Source organism: Urocitellus parryii, chromosome 14 (genome assembly GCF_045843805.1).
Source record: "Urocitellus parryii isolate mUroPar1 chromosome 14, mUroPar1.hap1, whole genome shotgun sequence".
Classification (NCBI taxonomy): Eukaryota; Metazoa; Chordata; class Mammalia; order Rodentia; family Sciuridae; genus Urocitellus; species Urocitellus parryii.
Window position 1 is genome coordinate 43606244 of NC_135544.1, and position 13392 is coordinate 43619635.

At 34.7% G+C, this 13392-nt stretch overlaps 1 protein-coding gene across 5 annotated transcripts in view; it reads left to right on the top strand.

Annotated features, from left to right (window-relative positions):
- Spock3 (SPARC (osteonectin), cwcv and kazal like domains proteoglycan 3) overlaps positions 1 to 13392 on the top strand; it is a 412435-nt gene that overhangs the window by 379601 nt on the left and 19442 nt on the right. The window lies entirely within an intron of this gene.

The following is a 13392-nucleotide window of genomic DNA, read 5'->3' on the forward strand; positions in this document are numbered from 1 at the left end:
TATTACATCTGAGTTTTCTTAGAATATATAATCATTTTAATGACTCATATTGTCATAAATCAGTATTCGTTTTTTAATAAATGGGTATTCTTAATAATAATAATAATCTCTATGTCTGTGATAGTATGTCTCAATTCACTTGGGTTACTATAACAGAATACCACAGATTGGGTGGCTCATAAACAACTGAAATTTCTTCTTCACACTTCTGGAGAGTAAGAAGTCCAAGATCAAGGCAGCACCAATAGATTCAGTATCTTCTAAAGGCCTGCTTCCTGGATCACAGATGGCCATTGACTACCTGTGTGTGATATGATGGAAGGCATGGGGGATCTCGCTGGCCTCTGTAAAAGGATACTAACCCTAACCATGAAGGCTCTATCCCCAACCTCATACTCCCAAATATCAAAACATTGCAGATTAGTTTGCAACATATAAATTTTGAGGGGACATAGCATTCAGTAAACACATTATGAATCAATCAGGATCATTTTAACAATTTCTTTTTTACTAATTTTTTAAATAAATGATAGTGGTATGCATTACAATTCATATTACACATAAAGAGCACAATTTTTCAAATATCTGGTTGTATATAAAGTATAATCACACCAATTTGTGTCTTCATACCTGTACTTTGGATAATGATGTCCATCATATTCCATAATCATTGCTAACCCCCTGCCCTCTCCCTTCCCCTCCTACCCCTCTTCTCTATCTAGAGTTTGTCTGTTCCTCCCAAGTACCCCCTAATTACTATCAATCAGTCTCCTTATATCAGAGAAAAATGCTAAGTGAAGTTAGCCAATCTAAAAAAAAAACAGCTTCTTTCTTTCTTCTTTTTCTTTTGTGACATGTAGAGTCATTGATATCTATTAAAGTGTCAAAACTAAACACTTCAGACTTAAAAATATAGTATTGACTCCAAAATATAAAGAAAAATGAATAATCACCAATAATAAATGATTAAATAGTTATTAAATGCATCACATTTGTTAATTTTTACATTTTTAATGAAGTTTAATTAAAATTAAGAAAATGTGTAAAGTTTCTAACTTAGCAAGAATCCCTGTTTTATTCAGTAATTGTAATTAAATCATTGCCAACTTTAAAATGAGTTAATTGTCAGCAAAAATTATTTCAAATTCATAAAAAAATATTGTCAAAAGTTTCTGCATAAAATATTGTATTAATGAATGTTGAATTTTGGGTTCTTCAAAACAGATGCCCTGGGTTTACAGAAGACACTAAATTGTTCCTGAAATCTCTCCAACTCTCAAATTTGATCCTCTCTGAGTAATGAATGTTAAAAATCTGAGCTGTGAATAAATGGTATATTTGGTTTATCACTGGTATATTACACTGGTTATTGATATGGAAAAGATGATAATTGAACATAAGAGAAATTTTTCTGAATTAGAAGCACCAGATTTGCCACCACATACCTGTGATTTGGATAAAGTATGTAAACTCTCTAAGCATGATGTGTTATGTAATACAAGTTAATACCCCAATTTTTTACTTAATGAATATAATCAACAAATCTTAATTGTCCTGTTTTCAATCTCATCCACATAAGTTGCATGTATTTATCACCCAGTGCTTTCCACAAAAGAGAGTCATGAGGAGGAAGAGGACAGATGATTTCTACTGCTAATTTTGAGGTTGAAAATGATCAATGGTTAGGACAGCCACCAACCTACTGCCCTCCTTCTGCTCATGCCCACCCCTGCTCTCCTGGGTCATAGAGCTAATCATTTTCAAATGATGCAGGTTTTAAGTACCTGACTAGCTCATTTTTTTTAATGACTTGCTTTAATTTTGGTACTAACTTCTAGAGTAATATACTTAAGTGATATTTTACATCAGAGACTAAATGATGAGATGGATGAAGTCCACAGACACTGAGACTGAGTTGAGGAAATTATCTATGCATAGACACAGAAGTTGGGGAAAATATCTTAGTGTCATTGAATGGGAATATTAGAACATAGGTTTGGGCTGTATCTTCACCAGATTGTGATTGTTACTATTCTTCAAGTGACTAAACTCTTATGTTTAAAATGACTATCAACCTCAAATATTACTTTAGATTTTCTGGTTTGAGGAAGGAAAAAATATATTCCATTTTCCTCTCTCTTTCCAGTATTAGTCATATGACTATTCTTAATCCCTACCGATGACATCTATAAACAGTGAAAATGTATTAGTCAAACAAACAAACAAAAATGTTTTGTAAAATAACAAAAACCCCTAACCACATTTCCAGTTCTTTAGATGGTAGTACCTCAAGCCTTCTCTTTTTTGAAAAGTGAGGTCCTGTGCATTGCCACTTTTCACTCTTCACGTTCTCACTTTCACTGTTCTACCTCTTGCAGCCAGAATTGGACACTTATTCACAAAATTAATAGCACTTATATTTCATAACCATTGAGTCTCATTGGTATTCTTTATATGGTGCATCAAGTTGCATATCAACAATTTTACAATTTCATGATGATGGAAATATTGCTTACAGAATAGTGAAATTTACACTAAACGTACATCTGTATGAATATACTTTTTGCCTCATTATATGGAGTGTTAGGATCAGTTGGTAGAGTGCTTGCCTTGCATGCACAAGGCCCTGGGTTCAATCCCCAGCACCAATAAACAAACAAACAAACAAGGGGAAAAATAAATAATCTAGTTTCCATTTTAACTACATTCTACATTTCATATCTCCACTGCCTTTGTGAGTACAAATTTTTACAAGCTGTCCACCAGACATTATTGTGCCAAGTCACTCTCCCTAGTGCCCACCAGATTTGTCCCTGAGCTACCTATCAGCTTACTTTGTCCTTATACATTACACAGCTAGGTTGAATTCTTTACCTCTCAGTTACTTCTTAAGCGGGTCACTATTTTATGAATTTCATGTCTGTATTTGTTTAAATTTCCTCTATCATTTTGTTATAGCCCATTCTCATGGTAATATGGAATGTAAAATCTCTGATTTGGTGCACATATAAAAATATCTTTATTCTGGCCTATTTGATTGATAATTGAATAGATTTGAAATGCAAGGTTAAAATTATCTCCCTTAGAATTTTGAAGGTTTGGTTTGTTTCCTTCTCTAACCCATCATAGCTTATGATTAGTGGGATACAGAGCTGATATTTTTATCTTTTATGGATGATCTTTGGCTTGTTCCTTATTTAATTTTTTCCTAAAAACTTTTGTGATCTTTCTATATTTAATGTTCTAAATTTTGAAAGATATTCTGTGTGTGTGTGTGTATGTGTGTGTGTGTGTGTGTGTGTGTGTGTGTGTGTGTGTGTTTTCCTCAGTCAGGTGGGGTCGCATATGTCTTTAATTCTAGTAACTCAGAAGGCTGAGGCAGGAAGATCCTAAGTTCAAAGCCAGCCTAGGCATCTTCATGAGACCCTGTTGTAAAGCAAAAAAATAAACAGGGTTAGAGGTATAGCTCAGTGGAAGGTTGCCCCATATTGTCCAATCCTTGGTGCCACAAAAACAAAACAAAAAGAGGAACATTTCCGTGTCAGATGTTAGACTTCTTAAGCAATCCTCCAGGGCTCTTTTCCTTTCTTTGATAGATTTTCTGTATTTGCTTCCTTGTTTTTATTCTATATTATAGAGATTTTGTTTGTTTGTTTGTTTTATCCTTACTTCTCTACTCTACATTTTGTGTCATCAAATGTGTGTGGACATAAAAATAAACAGTTATATAATTTTTAAAAAATGTATGAGTTCTCCTTTTTTCTACCCATTTTCTGCTTTATATGACATCATGCTTTTATTAATAATTGGCTACAACTGCACAACCCTGGGTTGAAAAGCAACTTTTAATACTATTCAATTTTAATTTAAAATCATATTTATTTTTATTTTAGCATGATTTGTTATTTCTTTTATTCCTTCCTAACTACAAATTTAATTAATGAGTACTAAGCACTGCTTCAGTTCACTACTGGCTATAAAATTGAGAGCAGTCCTTTAACTTCGGTGTCCTCGCTTCCACAGCATTAAAAATAAAGATAATAATCCTCTCCCTAACCTTCCAGGCTTTTTATTAACATCAAATTTTTGAAACCTCATTAAGAAGTATTTCATGCTATATAAATGCAAGATATTATTTCTGGAAAAATGAATCTGTGTGAGAGACCTTTTGGAAAATAGGAAGAAAATAATATCAACTGATTTCTTCTGGAAAAGAACTCTAGGAACTCACTACAGATGTCAGAAACTTGTAGGGGACCTCTGACTGGTTCCCATGGGGTGGGGGCTTGTCCCCTACTGTGGACTGTGTGGTGGCATGTACAGAAGTTCACTGCTCACTGAGATCCCTGATCTGTTTTTAATTGGCATCAAACATTGGACCTGAAGACTTGGGATTTCTTTGAATTCAGATAGATACAATTACATCCTATAGGTCTTACATTGTCTTTTGAAAATGCTTTGCTAACATCAAACCTCCCTGCATTGGTGACCAGCTCACAGCCTTGCAATCATCGTTTATGAAATGGAGTTTATAAGCTTTCAGGGAGGCGATGCTTGACTTTTTTTTTGTTGTTCTAAATTGGCACTTGCTGCTTTGTTCATTTCCTTTGAGATTTCTGAGGTGATTTGTGGTCAGGATTAAGACTTTGGATTCTGAAGTCTAATTTATAGATTCAAAACTTGGTTTTGCCACTTTATCTGACACACCTCAGATGACTTACTCAGTTCTCTATACCTCAGTTTCCTAATATTTTAAAATGGAAGCAATATATTTTTATAATGATTAAATTAATTAATACATGTATTTATCACACTAAGTATGCATTTTATCATTATTGTTTTATTCATTCTAATTACTAAAATTATTAATTAAAAGTATTTCAACTTTTTTGGAATATTTAAGCTCAATGTAATATTGAGACTAAAACTCTGATTCTATATTCAATCCTGATATAGGATCTCCCATTTGGTAACTTGTTTAAAATACTATTATATTTATTATGCATTACTTAATTTTATTTTATTTTATTTTTTTATTGGTCGTTCATAACATTACATAGTTCTTAATACATCATATTACACGGTTTGATTCAAGTGGATTATGAACTCCCGCTTTTACCCCGTATACAAATTGCTGTATCACATCAGTTACCCTTCCATTGATTGACATATTGCCTTTCTAGTGTCTGATGTATTCTGCTGTCTGTCCTATTGTCTACTATCCCCCCTCCCCTCCCCTCCCCTCCCCTCCCCTTTTCTCTCTCTACCCCTTCTACTGTAAATCATGTCTTCCATTTGTATTCTCTTGACTTACCCCTCCTTACCTCTTATATGACATTTTGTATAACCCTGAGGATCGCCTTCCATTTCCATGCAATTTCCCTTCTCACTCCCTTTCCCTCCCACCTCTCATCCCTGTTTACTGTAAATATTCTTCTCAAGCTCTTCGTCCCTACCCTGTCCTTGTTTACACCCCTTATATCAAAGGAGTCATTTGGTATTTGTTTTTTAAAGATTGACTAGCTTCACTTAGCATAATCTGCTCTAATGCCATCCATTTCCCTCCAAATTCTATAATTTTGTCATTTTTTAATGCAGAGTAATACTCCATAGTGTATAAATGCCACATTTTTTTTTATCCATTCATCTATTGAAGGGCATCTAGGCTGGTTCCACAGTCTTGCTATCGTGAATTGAGCTGCTATGAACATCGATGTAGCAGTGTCCCTGTAGCATGCTCTTGTTAGGGCTTTAGGGAATAGACCGAGAAGGGGAATAGCTGGGTCAAATGGTGGTTCCATTCCCAGCTTTCCGAGAAATCTCCATACTGCTTTCCAAATTGGCTGCACCAATTTGCAGTCCCACCAGCAATGAACAAGAGTGCCCTTTTCCCCGCATCCTCTCCAGCACTTATTGTTGTTTGACTTCCTAATGGCTGCCAGTCTTACTGGAGTGAGATGGTATCTTAGGGTAGTTTTGATTTGCATTTCTCTGACTGCTAGCGATGGTGAGCATTTTTTCATGTACTTGTTGATTGATTGTATGTCCTCCCCTGAGAAGTGTCTGTTCAGGTCCTTGGCCCATTTATTGATTGGGTTATTTGTTATCTTATTGTCTAATTTTTTGAGTTCTTTGTATATTCTGGTTATTAGGGCTCTATCTGAAGTGTGTGGAGTAAAGATTTGTTCCCAGGATGTAGGCTCCCTATTTATCTCTCTTATTGTTTCTTTTGCTGAGAAAAAACTTTTTAGTTTGAGTAAGTCCCATTTGTTGATTCTATTTGTTAACTCTAGCGCTATGGGTGTCCTATTGAGGAATTTGGAGCCCGATCCCACAGCGTGTAGATCATAACCAACTTTTTCTTCTATCAGATGCCGTGTCTCTGATTTAATATCAAGCTCCTTGATCCATTTTGAGTTAACTTTTGTGCACGGCGAGAGATAGGGATTCAGATTCATTTTGGTGCAAATGGATTTCCAGTTTTCCCAGCACCATTTGTTGAAGATGCTATCCTTCCTCCATTGCATGCTTTTAGCCCCTTTATCAAAAATAAGATAGTTGTAGTTTTGTGGATTGGTTACTGTGTCCTCTATTCTGTACCATTGGTCCACCCGCCTGTTTTGGTACCAGTACCATGCTGTTTTTGTTACTATTGCTCTGTAGTATAGTTTGAAGTCTGGTATCGCTATACCGCCTGATTCACACTTCCTGCTTAGTATTGTTTTTGCTATTCTGGGTCTTTTATTATTCCATATGAATTTCATGATTCTTTTATCTATTTCTACAAGATATGCTGTTGGGATTTTGATTGGCATTGCATTGAACTTATAGAGAACTTTTGGTAATATCGCCATTTTGATGATGTTAGTTCTGCCTATCCATGAGCAGGGTATGTTTTTCCATCTTCTAAGGTCTTCTTCTATGTCTTTCTTTAGGGTTCTGTAATTTTCATTGTATAAATCTTTCACCTCTTTTGTTAGGTTGATTCCCAAGTATTTTATTTTTTGGGGGGATATTGTGAACGGAGTAGTTGTCCTCATTTCCTTTTCAGAGGATTTGTCGCTGATATACAGGAATGCCTTTGATTTATGCGTGTTGATCTTATATCCTGCCACTTTGCTGAATTCATTTATTAGCTCTAATAGCTTCTTTGTAGACCCTTTTGGGTCTGCTAGGTATAGAATCATATCATCTGCAAATAGTGATAATTTAAGTTCTTCTTTTTCTATTTTTATGCCTTTAATTTCTTTTGACTGTCTAATTGCTCTGGCCAGTGTTTCGAGGACTATGTTGAACAGAAGTGGTGAGAGAGGGCATCCCTGTCTTGTACCAGATCTTAGAGGGAATGCCTTCAATTTTTCTCCATTCAGAATGATGCTGGCCTGTGGCTTATCATAGATTGCTTTTACAATGTTGAGGTATGATCCTGTTATCCCTAATTTTTCTAGCGTTTTGAACATAAAGGGATGCTGTACTTTGTCGAATGCTTTTTCTGCATCTATTGAGATGATCATATGGTTCTTATTTTTAAGTCTATTGATGTGGTGAATAACATTTATTGATTTCCGTATATTAAACCAGCCTTGCATCCCAGGGATGAATCCTACTTGATCATGATGTATAATTTTTTTGATATGTATTTGAATCCGATTCGCCAGAATTTTATTGAGGATTTTTGCGTCAAGGTTCATTAGAGATATTGGTCTGTAGTTTTCCTTCTTTGATGTGTCTTTGTCTGGTTTCGGAATCAGGGTGGTGTTGGCCTCGTAGAATGAATTTGGAAGTTCTCCCTCTTTTTCTATTTCCTGAAATAGCTTGAAAAGTATTGGTGTTAGTTCCTCTTTAAAGGTTTTGTAAAACTCTGCTGTATACCCATCCGGTCCTGGGCTTTTCTTAGTTGGTAGTCTTTTGATGGTTTCTTCTATTTCCTCTATTGTTATTGGTCTGTTTAGGTTGTCTATATCCTCCTGGCTCAATCTGGGCAGATCATAGGACTCAAGGAATTTATCTATGCCTTCACTATCTTCTATTTTATTGGAGTATAAGGATTCAAAGTAATTTCTGATTATCTTCTGTATTTCTGAAGTGTCTGTTGTGATATTGCCTTTTTCATCCCGTATGCTAGTAATTTGGGTTCTCTCTCTTCTTCTCTTCGTTAGCATGGCTAAGGGTCTGTCAATTTTATTTATTTTTTCAAAGAACCAGCTTTTAGTTTTGTCAATTTTTTCAATTGTTTCTTTTCTTTCAATTTCATTAATTTCAGCTCTGATTTTAATTATTTCTTGCCTTCTACTTCTTTTGCTGTTGTTTTGCTCTTCTTTTTCTAGGATTTTGAGATGAAGTATGAGATCATTTATTTGTTGGTTTTTTCTTTTTTTGAGGAATGAACTCCAAGCAATGAAGTTTCCTCTTAGAACTGCTTTCAATGTGTCCCATAGATTCCGATATGTTGTGTCTGTGTTTTCATTTAACTCTAGGAATTTTTTAATTTCCTCCTTGATGTCTTCTAAAACACATTGATCACTCAGCAACCTATTGTTCATTCTCCAGGTGATGCTTGCTTTTTCCTTTCTTCTTTTATCATTGATTTTCAGTTTCATTCCATTATGATCAGATAAGATGCATGGTATTATCTCTGCCCCTTTGTATTGTCTAAGAGTTGCCCTGTGACATAGTATATGGTCTATTTTTGAGAAGGTTCCATGTGCTGCTGAGAAAAAAGTGTAGCTACTTGATGTTGGGTGGTATAGCCTATATATGTCAATTAAGTCTAGGTTGTTAATTGTGTTATTGAGTTCTATAGTTTCCTTATTTAACTTTTGTTTGGAAGATCTGTCCAGTGGTGAGAGAGGTGTGTTGAAGTCTCCCATGATTATTGTATGTTGGTCTATTAGACTCTTGAACTTGAGAAGAGTTTGCTTGATGAATACAGCTGCACCATTATTTGGGGCATATATATTTATGATTGTTATGTCTTGTTGGTGTATGGTTCCCTTGAGCAGTATGAAGTGTCCTTCTATATCCCTTTTGATTAGCTTTGGCTTGAAATCTATTTTATTAGATATGAGTATGGACACTCCTGCTTGTTTCCGCGGTCCATATGAGTGATATGATTTTTCCCAACCTTTCACCTTCAGTCTATGTATATCTTTTCCTATCAAATGCGTCTCCTGTAGACAGCATATTGTTGGGTCTTGTTTTTTGATCCATTCTACTAGCCTGTGTCTCTTAATTGGTGAGTTTAAGCCATTAACATTTAGGGTTATTATTGAGATATGGTTTGTTCTTCTATCCATATTTGTTTATTGATGTTACTAAACCTGATTTGTTATCCTCTTTGACTACTTTCCCCCCTTTACTGTCCTACCTCCCATTGTTGGTTTTCAATGTTGTTTTCCATTTCCTCTTCCTGTAATGTTTTGCCAAGGATTTTTTGAAGAGATGGTTTTCTAGCTGCGAATTCTTTTAACTTTTGTTTATTGTGGAAGGTTTTAATTTCATCTTCTAACCTGAAGCTTAATTTCGCCGGATACACGATTCTTGGTTGGAGCCCATTGTCTTTCAGTGTTTGAAATATGTTATTCCAGGATCTTCTAGATTTCAGAGTCTGTGTTGAGAGATCAGCTGTTATCCTGATTGGTTTACCCCTAAATGTAATCTGCTTTCTTTCTCTTGCAGCTTTTAAAATTCTCTCCTTATTCTGTATGTTGGACATCTTCATTATAATGTGTCTAGGTGTGGATCTCTTATGATTTTGCACATTCGGCGTCCTGTAGGCTTCTAGGATTTGGGATTCTGTCTCAATCTTCAATTCTGGGAAGTTTTCTCGTATTATTTCACTGAATAGACTGTTTATTCCTTTGGAATGGAGCTCTGTGCCTTCCTGTATCCCAATGACTCTTAAATTTGGTCTTTTGATATTGTCCCATAATTCTTGGATGTTCTGCTCATGGTTTCTTAGCAGACTTGCTGAGCTGTCTATGTTCTTTTCCAGTTGAAATACTTTGTCTTCATTGTCTGATGTTCTCTCTTCTAAGTGATCTACTCTGCTGGTAGTATTCTCAATTGAGTTTTTAAGTTGGTTTATTGTTTCCTGCATTTCTAGAATTTCAATTTGTTTGTTTTTTATTACCTCTATCTCCCTGTGAAATTGATCTTTTACTTCCTGGATTTGTTTGTCAATGTGATCTTTCATTGTCTGATTGTCTGATTTTAAAAATCATGAGATTTCAGAATTGTTCAACTATACATACATAGTAAGTATTATCACTATACTCAGATTTTAGAACACAATGAGATATGTCATATTAATCTGTTCTACAAAATAACTTTGAGCCTTTAGCGGATACCTTGTTGGGTGAAACTTTGCTTTTTGCTTGGTATAGCGGAACAAATGATATTGAACAATTTCAGTGAATATGCTTGAATACATGCTGTATACTTTCAGGATAAACTTTAAAGAAAAGAGATTTTTAATGGAGGTTTATATGCATTTCTAACTTTTTAAAAAGTTTTTAAGTTCTGTTTATTTTTAATGTCAAAACAGGTATATAGCACACAAATCAAAGTGAAAAAAGTGATGAGTAGCCAAAGTAGGACTCCCTTAAACAGTTTTCTCCCTCTAACCCAGATCCCTGAAGTGGAGATAGTTTTACCATCTTCATATATATTCTTCCAGAGATATGTGATGCATATATTAAAAGTGAATAAATATGTAGATTCCCTCTAATTTGAGCAGGATTTTGTTTCCTAAGATCTTCCTGAGCAGAAGGGTGTAGATATTCGTATTAGGAGCATAACTTTTATGACCTTATCACTGTTACTCATCAATAAAATTCATATTTTCTTCGCCTTTCACTAGGTTTGTTGTTTCATCTGTTTGAAAAGATCTATGCATTTTTAAATTTATTTTAATTAGGTATATATGAAAGCGGAATGCATTTTGATTCATTGTACACAATTGAAGCACAACTTTACATTTCTAGGGTTATACAAAATGTAGCATCACACCATATTTGCAGTCATACATGTACCTAAGGTAATGATGTCCATCTCATTTCACCATCTTTCCTACCCTCATGCCCCCACCCGACTCCTCCCTCCCCTTTGCCCCATCAAATTTCCTCCATTTTCCCCATGCCTCCCCCCATGATGGATCAGCATCCACTTATCAGAGAGAACATTTGGCCTTTGGTTTTGGGGGATTATCTGACTTCAACTAGCATTATATTCTCTAACTCTATCCATTTACCTGCAAATGCCATAATTTTATTCTCTTTTAATGCTGAGTAATATTCCCTTATGTGTATATACCACAATTTCTTTATTCATTCATCTATTGAAGGGCATCTAGGTTGGTTCCATAGTTTAGCTATTGTGAACTGAGCTGCTATAAACATTGATGTGGCTGCATTACTATATTATGCTGATTGTAAGTCCTTTGGGTATAGACAGAGGAGTGGGATAACTGGATTAAATGGTGGTCCTGTTCTAAATGTTCTGAGGAATCTCATACTGCTTTCCAGAATAGTTGCACTGATTTGCAGTCCCACCAGCAGTGACTGTGCCGTTTCTCCCACATCCTTGCCAACATTTATTATTGTTCGTATTCTTGATAACTGCCATTCTGACTGGCAGTTATAACTTGTCTCAGTCATCTACTTTTGATTTGTATTTCTCTAATTACTAGAGATGTTGAACATTTTTTATGTATGTTGATTAAATGTATATCTTCTTCTGAGAAGTGTCTGTTCAGCCCATTAGTCCATTTACTTATTGGGTTGTTTGGTTTTTTGGTATTAAGATTTTTGTGTTTTTTATATATCCTGGAGATTATTGCTCTATCTCATGTGCATGTGGTAAAAATTTTCTCTCCCCAAACAGTTATCTCATATTAGATAAAGGTGCCAAAAACATACATTGGAGAAAAGATAGCCTCTTCAACAACTGGTGCTGGGAGAACTAGAAATCCATATGCATCAAAAATGAAAATAAACCCGTATCTCTCATCATGCACAAAACTCAACTCAAGATGAATCAAGGACCTAGGAATTAGTCCAGAGACCCTGTGCCTAACAGAGAAAAAAGTAGGCCCAAATCTTCATTGTATAAGATGAGGTCCTGACTTCCTTAACAAGACTCCAAAAGCACAACAAATAAAATCATGAATTAATGAATGTGATGGACTCAAAAAGCTTCTTCTCAGCAAAAGAAAGATTCAATGAGGTGAAGAGAGAGCTATGTACTTTGTAAATTGCTCTGTCCCAGAACAGGCAGTTTCAGACCTCCTATCACCTGCCTCTGCACTTAGCACACAACATTTGGCCTGGAATCCCCCTTCCCATCTTCCAGAAATGCTCTTCACCCCTCAATTCTCCATTTTATCAACTTTTCTCAGTCATCCACTTTCTTGCCTTAGTCTTTGGTATATCTTATTTCCCAATTATTTTCTGGAAAAAAGGTAAAATGTGTGGTTCATTTTTCAGATTTGGTTTTCAGATCTCTTTTGTTTACTTGAATTTTCTGGCTTAGATATAGGAAATATTTTTTTTCCATGATCATGGTGCCTGCATGATTATGGCATTCTGATTCCTTATTCTTGGTATATGAAAAGAAAAATTGTTACATTCCCCCATAAAAATATGTATGACCTTCTTCTTTGATTCTAGTAATTCCGAAATTTATGATTTGCTAATCTGGGTCACCAGCTGTACCAGGTCTTTCAAATCTGGGATCTTGTTGCCCTCAAGTGCTAAGAATTTGTCTTGATTGTGTTAGATTCCATACATTGTATTATAGTATATCTATATATACCATATATCATATCAGAAGGCAATTTATATATAATGTAACATTTTAAAACACTATTGCATGAATTATTTCCAACAAAATGAGCAAGAACTGTATTTGTACAGAATACTTAGCAGTTGAGGAAATCACTTATTTATTGCAACATGCAGAAGGCATAGATCTGTAATGCCTGTTGTCCTCTAAGTGAGGTAAATATGTTTTTAAAAATATATTTTCAAAGCATTTTACTACCAAATTCTTGAATTCATCTACCACATTTTAGCATTAATCACGTGCACATTAGGTTTTGGTGTACCTTATCATGTATTATTTTAAATAATTTTTGATAAATAATGATTTTTTAAATAGACAAAACTATCTTCAGTTCCAAAGGTCAAAGTTTGCTAATCTTCACTTTTTAATGACAAAAATTTAGTTTTATTTTCTTAAATATTTTACAGTCTTTTTTTCTAATGCCAAATAGCATGGTCTTATTTTTCTGTTTAAAAACATGTTATCTTAAACTAAATAGAAACAGTATTAGTTAATGAATTTTAACATATATTGAATATCCTAGCAAGGAATTCTAATTTGTAACATATT